The 17245-nt window shown below is 31.3% G+C and overlaps 2 protein-coding genes and 1 non-coding gene across 3 annotated transcripts in view; 1 reads left to right on the top strand and 2 right to left on the bottom strand.

Moving 5' to 3' along the window:
- The window catches only part of LOC126776258 (aurora kinase B), a 216423-nt gene that overhangs the window by 108170 nt on the left and 91008 nt on the right, over positions 1–17245 (bottom strand). The gene's annotated exons all lie outside the window — the stretch shown is intronic.
- On the bottom strand, positions 2331–2402 carry Trnap-agg (transfer RNA proline (anticodon AGG)). The gene has a single exon. It is a non-coding gene; the product is annotated as a tRNA-Pro (tRNA).
- Positions 4489–17245, top strand: part of LOC126776249 (dopamine receptor 2-like) — a 144928-nt gene continuing 132171 nt past the window's right edge. The window contains exon 1 of the mRNA XM_050498566.1: positions 4489–4752. The gene's annotated coding sequence lies outside the window, so the exon portion shown is untranslated. The remainder of the gene's footprint in view (positions 4753–17245) is intronic.

Raw genomic sequence — 17245 nt, 5'->3', positions numbered from 1 at the left:
TATCGAATATTGTGGTAGTTAGTAATACCATCTTTGTCAAACTTTGACTCGTCTGTCCATAAAATTTTTCTCAAAAAATTGGGATTTTCTGCATCACAGTGTAGCATAAATCGGCAAAAATCGTAAACGTCTTGCAGGATCTCCTTCTTCAATCACGTGTACGGGTGTGTAATGATAGGGATACGATCCAGCCGCGTGGACAGTAAACCAGACTCTCCATTGAGATACGCCCAGTCGGTTTGCCACAATATTGGTGGAAACTGTAGGGTCCTCTCGAAAATGACGAATAATTACATCTTCTTCATCTGGAGAACGGACACGAGGGCGTCCGGAATCAGATTGTCTCCTTTGCACGCGACCAGTTTCTCTAATTCGACGATACACACCAATAAAGACACTATTGTCAGGTGTCCGGCGATGCGGAAATCGACGATTATACTCACGACGAGCAGCTGCGGCGTCACCGTTACAATATCCATAGCAAAATAAGATGTCAGCGTATTCCTCATTAGAGTACGGACGACGAGAAGAATTTTGTTCTGCAGCCATAATAGTCCTTTTTACGCGCCAAGTTATCATAAACACAAATCACAAATTCCTTTTAGCTAGCCGAGTCACGAAGTTGTAAGAAACAGAGTCCAGTAAACGAAGCGGTTTTTTTTCAAAAATTTAAGAGATCAATATTCACTAAAGCGCGTCCACACTATACGAGCAGTGCAAGTACAGTGAGTATTATGTACCCCGACAAGGTTTTATTACTCTTATTCCTAAAAGAAATGAGATAAAAGGAAATTAGAAAAAATGACGGTAAATTCAAAGGAATTGATAATAGTATTCCACAAACAGCTCTGGTTTATCTCTCCTTTTTTACCTATTACCCCTATTAAAAATAATCTTTAACTACTTTGCATTGAGGTCCTTTTGTCTTTGATCCAGATTTAATTTCTTAACAATAGCATTTCTTAGAATTTCCTACCTGGTCTCTTTGTTATCTAATTTTCTCCTGAGTTTATGATTGTTACTGTACTTTTTATGTACCGATGGATAGCTAAGGAAACGCAGATGTTTTTAAAATGATCCGCACGATAAGAGCCATAGTGATTTTTACAAAAAAATTGCGAGTAACTTAAAGAATCAAAATTAAAAATCGAAAAGTTGTACAGTTTTGGATCTGTAATTTAAAAATGCTTGAAGATTGTTTTTGTTTTATAACTGGTTATTATTAACTAGGATGTACCCTAGCAAGAAATACAAAAAAAAAATAGGGAAAATACGTTGATTTTTTTTTTATTGAATTTTAGAATCTTAAACATCCTTTAAATAAAAAAAATATTAAAAAATTAATAACTCGAAAACGATACACTTTTGCATAAGCATTTTGGGGGTCATTTGATAGCTATTGTCCTGAACTATAACCCTTTAAAAGGATCGTGACATATTACCCTGTAACTGTATGTGATAAGTTTCTAGTCATCATTTAATGATTATTTTAATAATAATATAGTATTGTATCATTATAACTTTTAAAAGCTTATAAGGTTATTGAATAATATGTAGCCTAACAAAGAGTAAGACTAATATTTAATTTTCAAATCTGTTTTCCAAATATCTCATAATTATCTAAAATATATTTTCGTTAACTGTCTCTTTTAACTTTCAAATATGATAATTAAAAACATAAATATAAATTTCTAGTTATCATTTAATGATTCTTTTCATAAAAAAATATTAAAATATTTTGATTATACACTGACAGTTATAATAACGGTCTGGAGCTTATAGTCTTGACTGAATATTTGAAATAAAATTAATGTCGTATTCGCATGTTGGGGAATGTTGAAACGAGGTGAATAATTGTTGACTTTGAATCCTTTTGTCCCGTACGTTCTTTAAATCATAATAATAATGAAGGCACGCATCAGACGGCTTTTGGCGAAATATATTTATTTTCCTTCGAATAAAATGCTTTACATTTTTTTAATACGTGGAAATGAATGTTTTAATCTAAGCTCTTGAAACTTTTTTATGTATTTTACGGGATATATAACAAAGTATGATGATTTGTGAATTTTTTTTTATAATATTCTTTGATTTTGTTTGGCATTCCCAGTTTTAGTTAAAGTATTAAATTATGAAATTTAATTTTTTAAATTAAATTTGCAAAATATCTATCCATAAATATTTCATCGGAATTTTATATTTGTATTAAATAATTATAAATATAAAAAAAATTATAAAAATAATAAAGGTATATATGTAATAAAACCCATATGCAGGTTCCATAAAGAAGCTACTTTATAAATAATAAATTAAAAGAACAAAACGCAATTGGGCTCGTCCGGGATTTGAACCCGGGACCTCTCGCACCCTAAGCGAAAATCATACCCCTAGACCAACGAGCCAGCTGACCAATTGGTTGAAATTATTCATGAGTTTTATTTGATGGTTACATTCTAAAGTGAAAGGCATTTTTAGAGTTCGCTACGTCACCTTGCTAAAGAATTGTAGTAACTGACGTCACACACAAGCAAGTAATGGAATGTCCAAATAATCTTAGGTATTTATTTTTCTTACTATAAAGTGAAATTAAAATTACATGACTGAGATTTGATTATTTTAAATATATTTAAGAGTTATTTAGATAAAACCCTACAAAAACCCTACAAAAAATTAACTTATAAGTTTAATTTTATGATTCTGATGATATAGTTCATAAACTTTTTTAAGGTATACTTATATTATGTAGGAAATTAATACTGTAGATAGGAAGAGCCGTGATGGGCCAGTGATTTGAAAATTTAATCGTAACCGGTGATTTCGACTTTAAAACCGGCAAGCACTACTGAATTTTCATCTTTTTAATTGCGTTTGCGTTAATAATTCCTCTCGTGATTGATGGTGAATAAAAACATCGCAAGGATACCTGAATGTAAATCTGGCTGGTGAAAATCTTTCACGTGTATCCACCGACCTGCATTGTTACAGCGGGGTGGAATATGCTCCAAACCAGGCTAAAAGGCTTCTTCGCCTTTTTGAGGAGTGGTAAATATTTCGGCTGTGACTTTATAGATAAACGACCTAGGTGTGAGTCCGCTTAGGTAGATATCTTGTTAGGTAAAGGACAAATTTCTAAGAATAACATCGTCGTCAGACTATCGATGATGCTCGAGTGTCTTCTTGTGTAATGTAATAAAAAAAAAAACTATCACTGAACCCCCGGCAGAAATGATACATTGATATTGATGGTTTTTGAAATCTATTCATATTTGAATGCTGAAGTAACTTAGACAAAGTTACTTCAGCATTCAAATATGTATGTATACGTAAATCTGTAACGCTTTCACGGCTAGGACACTGAACCGATTTTGATGAAATTTAATATGAAGCAAGCTTGAACCCGAGGAAGGACATAAGGACTTTTTTTAACAACCTCTCCCAACACCAACGTCTCCCCTCTTACTTAACATGCGGACGAATAAGCTCGTTTACTTACTATTGTAATAAAAAACCGATTTATAATAATCCGACAAACATTTATAACACGCGATGTGTGTCACATTTTATCTTTGTATCAATAACATTGGATCGAATATTATCGCTTTCTACTTTATTTTGTAATGATAGCCGTAGTTATTGCATTGATAGATGTAACAATAACAACTTGTATTTTCTATTAACGAGATGATTAAGACTAAATAAATAGGACTTCTTCCAAAAACAAACATAATTTGAATGCACATCGGAACCGCTTCCATTTTTAAAATACTTTTAAGAAACGAATTCGGATTTAATTTTTATTGTTTTTTTTTTTTTGTAGAAAAGAAGTGAACAATGTACTGGACGTGATAAATATGTCGTTTTAGTAAGCAAGGAGAACCTCTTTTTTAAAAATATTTTTTAACCCTTTATTGTTCGTAAAAAATATTAAGGGATTGAAACTTCAGTTATGTAAACTTCAGGTCTTTTGAAAACATCGAAATAAAATTTTTACCAATAAAAAATTATAATAAATAAAATGCAGCCAGTTAGATTAGTGGTTAATATCATATAGAAGAAAACTTCCAATTGGGAAACGTAATTAAAATTTTTTTTATGTAACAAATAAAATTTAAAGATTTATTTTCTTACCCATATATAAATTTTAATATTATCAAAACAATTGTGAAAATAAATATCTTTATATTCTAATAGATGACATAAACTGTAAAATAAGTATCTGGACAATATATTTATCGGTATCTGCATTATCTGCATCGACTTACTCGTATGATATGACAAGCGAAATTGTTAATAATTACATAGTAATGGCTTTTATAACATTAGAAAAGTATTAATAACAAAATATATGGAATAACTTTTATAATATTAAAGTTGTTGGTAATAAATGCCATGCGCATCGTTCGGCGCACAGAGTGGCAGGCAGGCGCCCGCTTTATTTGCTAGTAGGGCCGAGGAAACCATCGCTGCTGTGTCCCTGTGGCTCCCTTCCAGATATTTCGCGCGCAAAACACGTAACAGATAAAACAAGCTACAAATGAATGCGTGTTTGAAAAACATTTCGGTATAATAACCGCGTTTATGAATACATAATTTTTAATATGGGTTGAATTTATTACATCAAACAAAACTACTGTAAAACTTTTTATGGGACTATGTGAATGTTAATTATGTAAGAATCACTAAAATTTATGGTTTGTGACTATTGTTTTTGTAAAATCACGGAAAGTACATTTTGGAATGATTTCGTTAGAGGTAAGTAAATAAATATTATTTATTTATTAAAATTTATTTAGTAATTTTGTAATAAATTATTTTTTTAGGAAGAAACTTTATATTCATTATTCTCGCACAGAAGTCAAGACAAAATGAATTCGCGTTTTTAAAGCTAAAATATACGTAGCAGTCTTAAAATTTTCGTTCCATTTTTGTTTAGTCGTTTTTTTTTAACAAAACACGACACTGGCAAAACTTGTGACACTTTTTTTCACCTCGAACGCGAAGCGGGGGAGTGATCTATTATAAACAGAAAAAGAAATCACGAGTTTTGCTTGCAACCCACACTTACAATTTTCATTGTTCATATTTTTCGAAAATAAAACAGAATTATAGCCTAATATGTGTTACCTTTATAGCTATCTTTTATGTCGATTGTGCAGTAACGGAAATGACATTGTTAAGGACTTGGATAGGATTAAAATATATTTTCAGGTAATTGACTAATAAAATTTAGGTTTAGGCAATTTTAAATGTACACGAAATATTAGTTACATTGGTTTACTTAATTAGCTTTTATATTATTTCAACAATATAAGATGGATATTTAAATTCTACAGATTATAGATACCTATAGAATAAATGAAAAGTTATTGGCTTATCTATCAACAGTATAGAAAATTTAAATAAATAGAGTTCGAGCGATGTCCCGTGCCTCAAATATAGTCGTGGTTTTCTTTGTGATAAATAACAAAATATAATCTAAAATCTACAATAAATGAAGATTTTGTATAAAATGTTTTATTTCTATAATCTTAATAGTCAGTATTATTGTTAAGTATTTTTGTCACACTACTTTATTACGACTTTGAAAAACCTATTGTTTAAAAAGGAAGTTTCATTATTGTGCTATCATCTAAATTAAATATTTATAGTACTTAAGCCATCAAGTATTTAAAATAAATAATCCTATAATAGCAATAGGAAAAAAAAAAGTAAAGTAAAGTAACAGCCTGTTAATGTCCCACTGCTGGGCTAAGGCCTCTTCTCCCTTTTGAGGAGAAGGTTTGGAGCTTATTCCACCACGCTGCTCCAATGCGGGTTGGTAGAATAAACATGTGGCATAACTTCAATGAATTAGACACATGCAGGTTTCCTCACGATGTTTTCCTTCACCGTCAAGCACGAGATGAATAATAAATACAAATTAAGCACATGAAAATTCAGTGGTGCTAGCCCGGGCTTGAACCCACGATCATCGGTTAAGATTCACGCATTCTGACCTAGTGGTCAGAATGCGTGAATGGCCTAGTGGCCATCTCGACTGGACGACAAAAAATTAATGAATACAAATATATATATAATAAAAATAAAAACTTTCATTTTATATTTAGATCAAAATTGAAGAATAATTACTGTATAAATCATGACCGAATCGAATGGCAGCGAGAATTCTAGCAGCATTTCCTCGTTAAATCGCAATTCCGATTTTCGAATAATGAACCAGTCCATCTGTCACGAATGAGGGGATAAGGGTGGAATAAGAGGGGATATCATCTTTAAATTTTTGAGAATAAAAAATCTTGGAATCTTACACTATTATTTTGTTTTTAATTTTGATTGTTTTCAGTGGAATTAATAAAACATTTTTTTGGTAAACAAAATTTGTTGTAAAATAAAAAAAATGGTTATAAACGCCTTTTGATATTAAATGCTCGTATTATTTTTGAATAGAACAGTTCTAACTAAATATATATTACAATAATAAAAAGATCACATGATGAGATACCATAATTCACAAACGTGGGACATGAACATTACTCTAACGACTCCGAATACGCATAAATATATCTCGAAGTCTCGCTGAAAAAACATACCTACCTAGTTTTTCGAAAGTAATAAATCAATCGCAAACCTACGTTCATTGTTCAACTAATATTACTAAAAGAAAGAAAGTGAAAGTTTTATGTCTATTGTGCATTCGTTAATGATATGATATTTCAAAGTAAAACATATTAATATAGATTCTATTAAATAATGCAATTGTATACTAAATTTAAGAGCTTAAGATTTATGAAAATATAACAGAAAAAGCAAAATAATTTTCAATTATTTTTTTAATGAATTGAGCCAAAAATTAAACAATTTTATTAATGTCCGGTTTCTATAATCAAAACGATTCGAACGTAATCATCAGTTTTACAATTCTATTATCCGTTTAAATTCGAACGTTTTATTTGAATATAGAATTAGTGGATCGGCCTGCATTATAAATCAGGATCGATTTTTGAATTTAGTAAACAGGCTTTAGTGAATCACCTGTATTGTACATCAGTTTCAATTTACAGTTGCATTTGAGTAGTTAAGCTGAGTAACAGTTGCTAGTTCAACTCATTTATCTGCCACGTATTCAACATTGCTGAAATGTATATTTAGTTGATTTGAAATTGATAGTTAACACTTAAATATAAACAGAATTGAATAAAATAATAAGTAACGGAATCTAAAGTTGATAAGGTTGTATAAATATTTCATCAAATAAACATAAGTCAACGTCAATTATTTATTAACGGCCTTACGTATAAACATTTTTTAGCGAGTGAATAGGTAACTGTGTCTTCTTCTTTCGAATCTTAAATGAATAACGGCAGAAAGAGATAAATCAGTGTTTCATTAAACAGCCACTAATTAACGCTATAAGAAAGGCTGTAAGTTTTTTATCGCACGTTACAATCCAGACTTGGTAAATAGAGCTAGGTCGAAATAAGTATAAGACTTCTATCGTCCCCACTTTTGCTAAAGTATGTACTCGTACGTAATATTTAGTAATACAGGACTAACAGGTCTAACGATATGAATCGTTTGCTTATATTTATTTTTTCCTTTTTATGTATTTATAATACATTTAATTATTCTTAAATGTTAATTTATTTCATTGTGTATTTTGTGTATTATATAATATATAATGGAAGGCAATTTTGTTATTATCAATTATCCAACAAACCTCTTGTTATTTTTTTTTAATTTACCTTAGTTTTATGTGACTGTAAATGTTAACACAATAACTATTAAATATATAAGATTAAAAAAAATGTTAAGCAAAATCTAATTGAAAATAAGTAAGGCGTTCCTTATCTATGTAGTTTAAAGAAACAAAGGCATGTGGATTTTATTTCCTATTATTACTATTTTGACATTTAAAAAATAAATATTATGTGGCACGAATGAAATAAGGCATGTTTAAATACACTTTTTTTTTTATAACCTTCCATCTATGATGATGATGATGATGTACTCCTGACCGATTTCAGCCACGACGGCCAATCTCAAGAGAGATTGGCCAGTACATATTATGATGAACAAATTTTTTGCGGAAACACGGGTGCACTCTCATAATCCGATGGGACGGCAAACCCGATGCGACCGGAACGAATTCAGGCGCAGGACCAAAGCTTTACGTGCCTTCTAAGGCACGGAATTGAGACTTAGAATTTTTCGATAGAAAAACCTAATAACTTTTTATCGGCTCGACTTGGATAGAGCTAGCCACTAGACTGACGAGGCAGGCCTTCCATCTATAACTATTTGAGTGAAACAGTAAAGTAACAGTACGAGTACATGACTCGTACACTTCATCAAAAACAGATTAAAACATCATGCAAGCATTTGTTTTAGTCTTTTAAATAATCTACAAAGAAAACAAGGATTTTAATAAATAACCATTACTATTAAAAGGAAATATTTATATTGACGATTTAAGGTCTTCATATAAAGGGACCTTTTTAATTAATTCATTCATTTCATAAAAGCTTTTTGGAGAAGTCCCAAGGAAAAATCTTGGCATACAATATTGGCGTATAAGCCGTCTCCAATGTGAGTTTAGGATGAATTGAAGTCAAATCACAGAAGTATGCATACACTGGACACTTACATAAATGATTTCTATAAAATGAGTTGTTGATGACATCCGTGTATACTATAGCAGTCGTATTTATAAGATGTTCAGATATAATGTACTAGTTTTTGGCCGTGGCTTCTTCTTCATGTTTGCTGGCAGGTATTAAAAAAGAAGCCTATTTACTTTGGGTTCAAGATTTGTTTATACTAAATTCCATCAAAATCGTTGCAGCGGTTAAGACGTGAAAGTGTAACAGTCAGAGAGAGTTACTTTCGAATTCATAATATTAGAATAGATTGTTTTATTAAATAAATATAACTAAACTTAATACCGGTTTAAGTATAGACACAAAAAACATAACATCTTAGTTCCAAAGGAACCATAGAAACGTAAGGAATGGTTTATGTTTTTTTATAATGGCGATGGGTGGTGGTGATCGAATGGGCAATTTGAATACTTTATTTAAAATTTTACAAAATAACAATAAAATTAATGAAATCTTAAGCGTCCTCCGATTCAGAATGTTTGTAATAAATTAACGATATGTATGTCTTCTGAAGAAAACAGTAATTACGTTTTTATAATACGATTTTATATAAAAATAATAATAATAAATATGTGTCATTTTCTATAACAAACTGAAAGTTTTTTTATTATTTCAAAACTACTACTACTACTACTAATAATAATTACACAAAACTCTGAAGTAGATAAAAAACTATTACATCCTTTATAAAACGAAAATCTCTTTTTATATAACCGTAAAAAATATTTCTTAAACAAATATCTTAGATGTAGAAACTACATACATACGTCTTAACAATTCCTTCGCAGACTAACCCCACGGGACAATAGCAATGGGACCACTTTTGTCAACCCTAATCTTATCTCGAATGCGCGTAAACGCTATATCTTGTACTATCGCTTACTGACGTCATACAAAGATTTACACGCGGATCGATATAAGCCGAGAGAGGCTCTATGTTGGCAGAAAGCCAAATTATTTTTGCCAAATTCGCGACTTGTGAGTAATAAATCCAGATGAAGGTTGCCCCACCACTTATTCTAGCGAATCGATGTGCCCTCTGGGCTATATTTTATCATATCCTGTTTTTGCTGATTGTTAAAATGCTCGTTACTTCTGCTTTGTACAATCTTTCATTCGAGTTAGGACTGAACACCCAAAGTGTTATATATGATTCTTAGAGACACTTAATCTTATGTATAAAAATTGATGTCGATATATAAAAGAATAATAGCACGGCCCATATTTTAAGGAATAATAATATTCCTATTTTCTCCTCCAACTAAGGGTACAGCTTGTCTTAGGTGCGGGGACGACAATAGCCGAAGGGGTCAGTATCGAACTTGCGACATTAACATCGCTGGGCGACTCGTTGCGCTATTGGAGCTTTTATATATTTTTGATATAATGTTCATGTTTATTTGATCGAGTATAAGTTTTGTATTGTTGTTTGTAACTGCGTGAAGGTTTCTGGTTTAGTATCATTAACGTGTAATGGTAAATGGTCAGCACAACCCATACACGTCAGCATGTTAAATCTTGGCACCATCAACCTTGGGAACTAAGATGTTATGTTTTTTAAATAAAACAACACTTTATATTTATATTTTGAAATACAACTGCTATAGAATACACTGATCACTCTAGATATGTAAATATAAACAGACTACTCTGATTTGTGTAAATTCATTTATTAGGATTTTTACAAATATATTTCAATAGGCCTAGCGACGCAAATTGATATTATTCATCACTGAAGTCACACTAAATTTTTTAAGGTTTTACAAGATACTTGTGTTAATATTGTAAAATTAATAAGCAACATATATTGTTCATATTATGTCAATTATTCTCATAAAACACATATTGCGCTGTAATCGTGAAAATTTTGCAAAACAATAACTTTCAATATACGCCAGCCATTTTAATAAAACATAAACGGATCCGGCGTAAGCGATTTCTATTGAAATTGGAGGACAATTATAATTAATTATAATTATATAATTGCCATTAACTATGTCAAATATTTTGCTAATTAAGTTGAATTTAATTGAAGATTATATTACATTTTCATTTAGCTATTTAAATAAAATATTTATATTTAACGTCATACTTTGATATAAGATACAACTAGATTTTTACTTTATCCAATATATCGATAGCAATTTATATGATATGTGTTAAACTCTTTAAATAGTTTCATTTCCGGAGGTACCAGCATCTTTCTTCTTTATACTCGTACGTAACAAAGGATTCCATTTCAACGACATTAAGATGCTATCGGTGCAAGATTTATACTTTGAATTATTAATGATTAGGTAAATGTTCTTGCAATTTAATTTTGGACATGATTGATCATTGAATTTTTTAGTCTAAGCCTAGACTTGGCTATATTTACGTGCTCTCTTTCTGACTCCCTCTTCTCTTTCTGACATCAGTAATTTGACATTCGGAAGAAAAAGACAAGTCATCGTGAAATCGGCCTATTTATTAAAAATTTTATAGCCGGTGTATGGTGACACGCTCTCTTTATTTTATTAATATATGATTCTTTCCTTTAGTGCTACATTATAGGAGTAATAATAAATCGTAGTTTTGGCGACTTCGTTAAACGGATTTCACTTCGATCCATGGATCTTACAAAAATATGTCGTTTGACATTAGAATATGTTTCAATATAATAAATTAGTAGATGTTATGTGATAAATTTAAGGAAGTAGGGTATAAATCTGAAAATCTCTTATACTAGAAAAGGAGGGTTTCCCCTTCGCAAAGATATAACCAGCAAACGACCTTCGGCTGGCCGAAGGCCAGATATTTTCTATTCAAAAGCAAGAACCGAAATGAAAGCCTACTCATTTCATAAAGGACATATTAAATATTCATTTTAGAAGCAAAATCTGTAATTTGTCTTTAATATGTTATTTTATTTTTAGTAATCATATTTGTACTATGCTAGATAAGTATTAGTGATAAGGAATATTAAAAAAATATATATAAAGGAAAAAGGAGAAAAAAGAAGAAGGTCGCAATTTAATGCAATTAGATATTTTTTTTATTTATACAAAATTTGTTATCATTATTATATAACTATCAATATTTTTTTTGTGCAACAAGTAAATTCATATTTAGCTTTTAAATCTATATATAAAAATATGAACGTACAAATGTTAATAGATAATATATGTTTTTCATAGTGAAGGGTATAATGCGATCTACTTTATTGTAACTTAGTTCATATTATTAAAAATAGTTTTTTATTACCCAATAATTATTTGAATTGATGTTTAAAATAGTTGTTTTACGAGTAGATTCTATTGGTTTCACATAAGGCTACTAGCGTTTCGACAATAGTAAAAAGATAATACGATTGTAAACCTCATCAGTTTCATTAATGGTAGTTTGAGAGAGCATTAAAGTCATCTGAAAGCTTTTATCGTGACTCAAATAAAAACATATTCATACTTACACACACTACATACATACAAAATCAATGTATACTTTATGCCAGTAGATTCTTACGAGTTTTGTTTTAATATGTAATTTTCAATATAAATATTTATTTTAAAGCTATCACTGGCTTAGAATGCATCTGCATTACTGAGTTTTGACAGTAATTACCGAGTTTTGACAGTTCATCTCTATATAATCTTATATAGAGATGAACTATCAAAACTCAGTAATTACTCTTTTTCATCAATCGCGTGTATGTACATAATCATAGTAACTAAATAATTTCGCTATAAAAAGGTGAAAGCTATAAGTATTATTATGAAAATATCTAAATATGTTTGAAATTGATCAAATATAATATTTAACTAACAAATGTGATAACATTATCAACATTGTTCATAGTTTAAAATATATAGATTACATTTTACGTAATATGACAAACATAATTATAAGTAGGCAAAAAAGTCAGTGTTTTCTAAACAGTTCAGTGCTTTCTTCTCCGTTTGTCAAAGGTTTTTTGTTTAGTTTCTATTAAGGCTTAGTTTTAGCAATAAAAATATTTTGGAAAGAAGTAACACAATTTCGAAACATGAAAACTTATATATGTTTTCCTCAGATTTTCAATAATAATTAGGGTTGAATTTCGACCACTGTGTGTTCACACAGTGGTCGAAATTATTTATTCTAATGAAATAGCAATAATCACGTTCAACTTAAAGGCAGTTACATAAAGTTAGTTCCTTTTAAGAATATGTACATCATACGTCATAATTAAACTTATATACGTAACAATTTATTTTTGCTTGAAAATGATTCACCGAACAGGCGTGTAAAATATCATAACGGCGAAGAAAAATACAAGGAATACGGAGAAGTAAGTCTTCTAAGTTTAAATTTATGACTCTGATAATACTTAACCTTTATTATCAGAATGACCTTGAAATGACATTTAAAATTCTCTACCTAAAGGAAACTGTGTAGGCGAGCAAAAGGTCAAAGGCGGTATATTCAGAGTTAATACAAAGATAAATATCTGGTATCCCAGAAAAGATAGTGGATATTATCTGTGGTTTTTGCATATTTTTTTTAAAAACGACTTTAAAATCAATTTATTTGTGAAATTAGCTTAGGTAAATGGCTGTTGTTGTTTGTTGTTGTCCTTCCACATTTTGGCAGCTATATTCGTTCGGATATTCTGTTGTTGCTTAAAAACAAAAAAAATATTATATTTATGTTGTATATCAAGAATAAAAAATACTATTAGAAGTAATATAAACAAACCAAAAGAGCACTTTAATATATTTATTTATCTGTAAAAATATAAAACAATATAAAATAGAGATATTATGAATTAAGAAAAACCATAATTAATTATTAAAACGACAAAAGTAAATCATGTTTTAAAATTGGCATGATTAACATAATATCATATAGTAACTTGCAACACTTATTTATAACAATTAATGGCAAAAATGTTTTTTTTTTAATTCCAATGTTATCTAAATTAAACATACTCGTTTTTTACCTTTTTTATATATTATCAATGCATAAAATAAAATAGTATAAAAATATTATTGTATTTGCATCTTCGGGAAATAAATACGGATATAAAATGAACTTTGAAGTAATTATAAAATTCAATATATCATGATTATGTGCAGTTTTATATCTAGTTCTAAGTTAATATTCATATACATTGAATGCTTACAATAATTTGACATTGATACTCGTTTCGTATAAAAGTTTTTACAGTAAACTGGATTATGTGCTAACAAAGTTAACTTAATGGATTCAAAACGCGCTAGCACACTATACAATATAAAAATGCAATAAAACCTATTTGTGTCTAAAACAAATTCAGTGTCACAACAAAAAGTATTTTGTTATTGTAGTAGAATTTTTAAACATTTTTTTTTAATTTAAATTGTTCTATTTATTTTTTAATTCACACTATAAAAAGTTTTGTATGCTACGTCTTTCTTTATCTAAAATAGGTAGGCATTAATATAAAAGGCCAACACATTACACATCTGCGATTTGCCGACGACATTGTCATCATGGCGGAGACTTTGCAGGATTTGGAAGAAATGCTAAACAGCCTGAGCGATTCTTCAAGACAAGTAGGTCTCGGGATGAACATTGAAAAGACCAAAATTATGGCAAACCGTCATGTATCCCCGAGACCAGTGGTCGTAAATGGCTCTCCACTTGAAGTTGTGCAGGAATATATCTACCGGGGCCACACTATACAACTTGGCCGGCACAACTTTGACAAGGAGGCTAAAAGAAGGAAAGGCTGGGCGGGATTCGGGAGGTTACGTCATATTTTTAATCCACAGTCGCTTAAGACCAGGGTCTTCAATCAGTGCGTCCTACCTGTAATGACTTACGGTGCCGAAACGTGGACACTTACCGTAGGACTGGTCCACAAATTTAAGGTCGCTCAGCGAGCAATGAAACGTGCGATGCTTGGGGTTTCTCTGGCAGATAGAATCCGAAATGAGGACATTCGCCAAAGAACTAGAGTCACTGACATCGCGCGTAGAATTAGCTCACTGAAGTGGAAGGGGGCTGATCATGTCTCCAGGCGCATTGATGGCCGATGGAGCCGACACGTGTTAGAGTGGAGACCACGCTTAGGCAAACGTAGTGTAGGACGCCCTGTGACAAGATGGGCCAATGATTTAAAAAAGGTGGCAGGTTCGCGATGGATGCAGACTGTCCAAGATCGGGATGGTTGGCGTTCTATGGGGGAGACTTTCGTCCAGCAGTGGACGGCAAAAGGCTGAAAAAAAAGGTAGACTGGCAAATAGTCCACCTGTTTTTTAGAGGTCACAATCGCCCATAGGCGTTGGCACTGTCAGAAATATTAACCATCCTTAAAGCGTCAATCACATCAGCCATGGCAACTAAGATGTCCTTAACTGTGCCTGTAGTTACACTGGCTCTCTCACTCTTCAAACAGAAAAAAACAATACTCAGAATTGCTGTTTTTTGTCCTGCAGTAATATTATATTTTTCACCCCAATAAACTCACAAGGGCGATATACAAGCCGTTTTGATAATTCGGTAAAGACACATTTCTAGTATTCTTCTTCATAAGAATAATAATATAGTTGTTCGTATTTTGGTAATTGTAAATAACTTGAAATCGTTAAAATATTTATCTATTTTACGTAAAATGTTTAGTTTTTAGAAACAACAGAATAACATTTTTGTTATTTATAATTGTATTGTTCGCTTAAATTTATATAACTATTAAACAGATTTAGCATTTTAAAGAGAGTTATCAAAACTTATGTACATTTTTTATGCATAATTATCCAAGACGAGGGGTCGGCAATGATCGAAATCGATGAAACAGGGCGCCCGTAAGACTGATGGCTTTCTACGAAGCAGTTGCTTTTCATAGATTTTTAGAAATAACATTGTTTCATTTACTATTTTGAATATCAATTTCTTACTAGTTTTCACACTTGAACCCGTGGTGTTCCAGTAGCTAGAACCTATGAATCTCAACCGAAGATTACAGGATCAAACTCGGGCAAGTACCATTGCCAATACCAATACCATACCACTTTAGATGTGCTTAAAAACTGCTTATATAATATCGCAAGTTTGTGTCTTATTTCAAAATCAAAAATCAAAATGATTTATTTAACATTGAAGCATTACACTTACTTATTGATAGTCAGACCAGAAACTATCACCCGTTCGGAAAAGAAACACCCAGCCCTGAGAAGAACCGGCGAAAGAAAATCAGCGGGTTTTTTTTTATATGTGTCATGTTTCCTTTACAAAAAAAAAAGACAGAGAAATTACTATGCAGCGATCGTCTTATTCCCAAGGTTTGTTATCATCCACAAATTCATTAATTGTATAATAAGCTTTAGCACACAAGTTCCTTCAGTTCAGCCGTATCAACGTCGGCGAATAATCTTGTTTTTTTAACCGCAAAAGCCGCTGAGCTTAGTCTACTCGCCAATCTATCAATGTGGGAGGCCTACTGCAACTTGGCACCAACAGTAAGGCCAAGGAAGATAGTAGACTCAACTAGATCCATCGACTCCCCTTTGATAAGTTTAAGAATCATATGTCCATTCAACAACTTTCATGGAAGCAGCGTGGTGAAATAAGCTCGAAACCTTCATATTAACAAACATTTTTAGACAGTTATTTTATATACTTTTTTATTTTAAAACCTAATAATATAGGATGTAAGAAAAAATAATTTAAAACAAATTATAAGAGCTGTAAAAAATATATAACGTGTTGTTTTACACAAATATTTGACTTACAAAATATTATAATTTGATCCTCATATCGAATAACATCAAGCTGAAGATTTGGTGCAAAATTCAATATTCAAAATAATATCTGAAATATTTAATTCACATTTTAAGTACATTATTATTTAACTACCTCATTGGTCGAGTGGATAGCTTATGAAGCTACTAAGTCCGAGGTTCTGGATTCCATCCCCGAGTCAGGCTGATAAATTCGTTAAGTTAAATACGGGTTTTTCTGTCCATAAATTCTCAGTAGCAGCCTAGTGTTTGGTTTTTCGTTCAAACTGATTCCGTCCCATCGGATTATGAGTGTGCTGTGTGGGAAAGAAGAATGCATCTGTATTTGCGCACACATTTGTACACTATAATCATGCGCAGTTCGCTAATCTCCTTTGATATTGACCGAAATCGTTAGGAGGACGTCATCATCACATGTGGTAGAGCTTTGTGTAAGCTCGTCTGGGTAGGTACCACCCACTCATCAGTTATTCTACCGCAAAACAGCAGTACTTGGTATTGTTGTGTTCCGGTTTAAAGGGTGAGTGTGACAGTGTAATTACAGACACAAGGGACATAACATCTTAGTTCCCAGGGTTGGTGGCGCATTTCTTACAATGCCAATGTCTATGTTCACCGCCTACCATCAGGTGACCCATATGCTCGTCCGCCTTCCTATTATAGAATAGTAAAAAAATGTACTTACCCTTGGAATCGGAACGGAATGAAAAGTACAACTACCTCCATACAATAACACCTTATGAGTGGTCGGTACTCATTGGCTAAACTATCGTGCCTGAAAGCTCTACCACCGGTTACAAAATCCACATAACTTATTCAATAATAAATGACTGTTTTCGGAGTCCGAAT

This window comes from Nymphalis io, chromosome 20 (assembly GCF_905147045.1).
Source record: "Nymphalis io chromosome 20, ilAglIoxx1.1, whole genome shotgun sequence".
In the NCBI taxonomy this organism is placed as follows: Eukaryota; Metazoa; Arthropoda; class Insecta; order Lepidoptera; family Nymphalidae; genus Nymphalis; species Nymphalis io.
The sequence above is the reverse complement of the archived record's forward strand: the minus strand, read 5'-3'. Positions and strand labels throughout refer to the sequence as shown.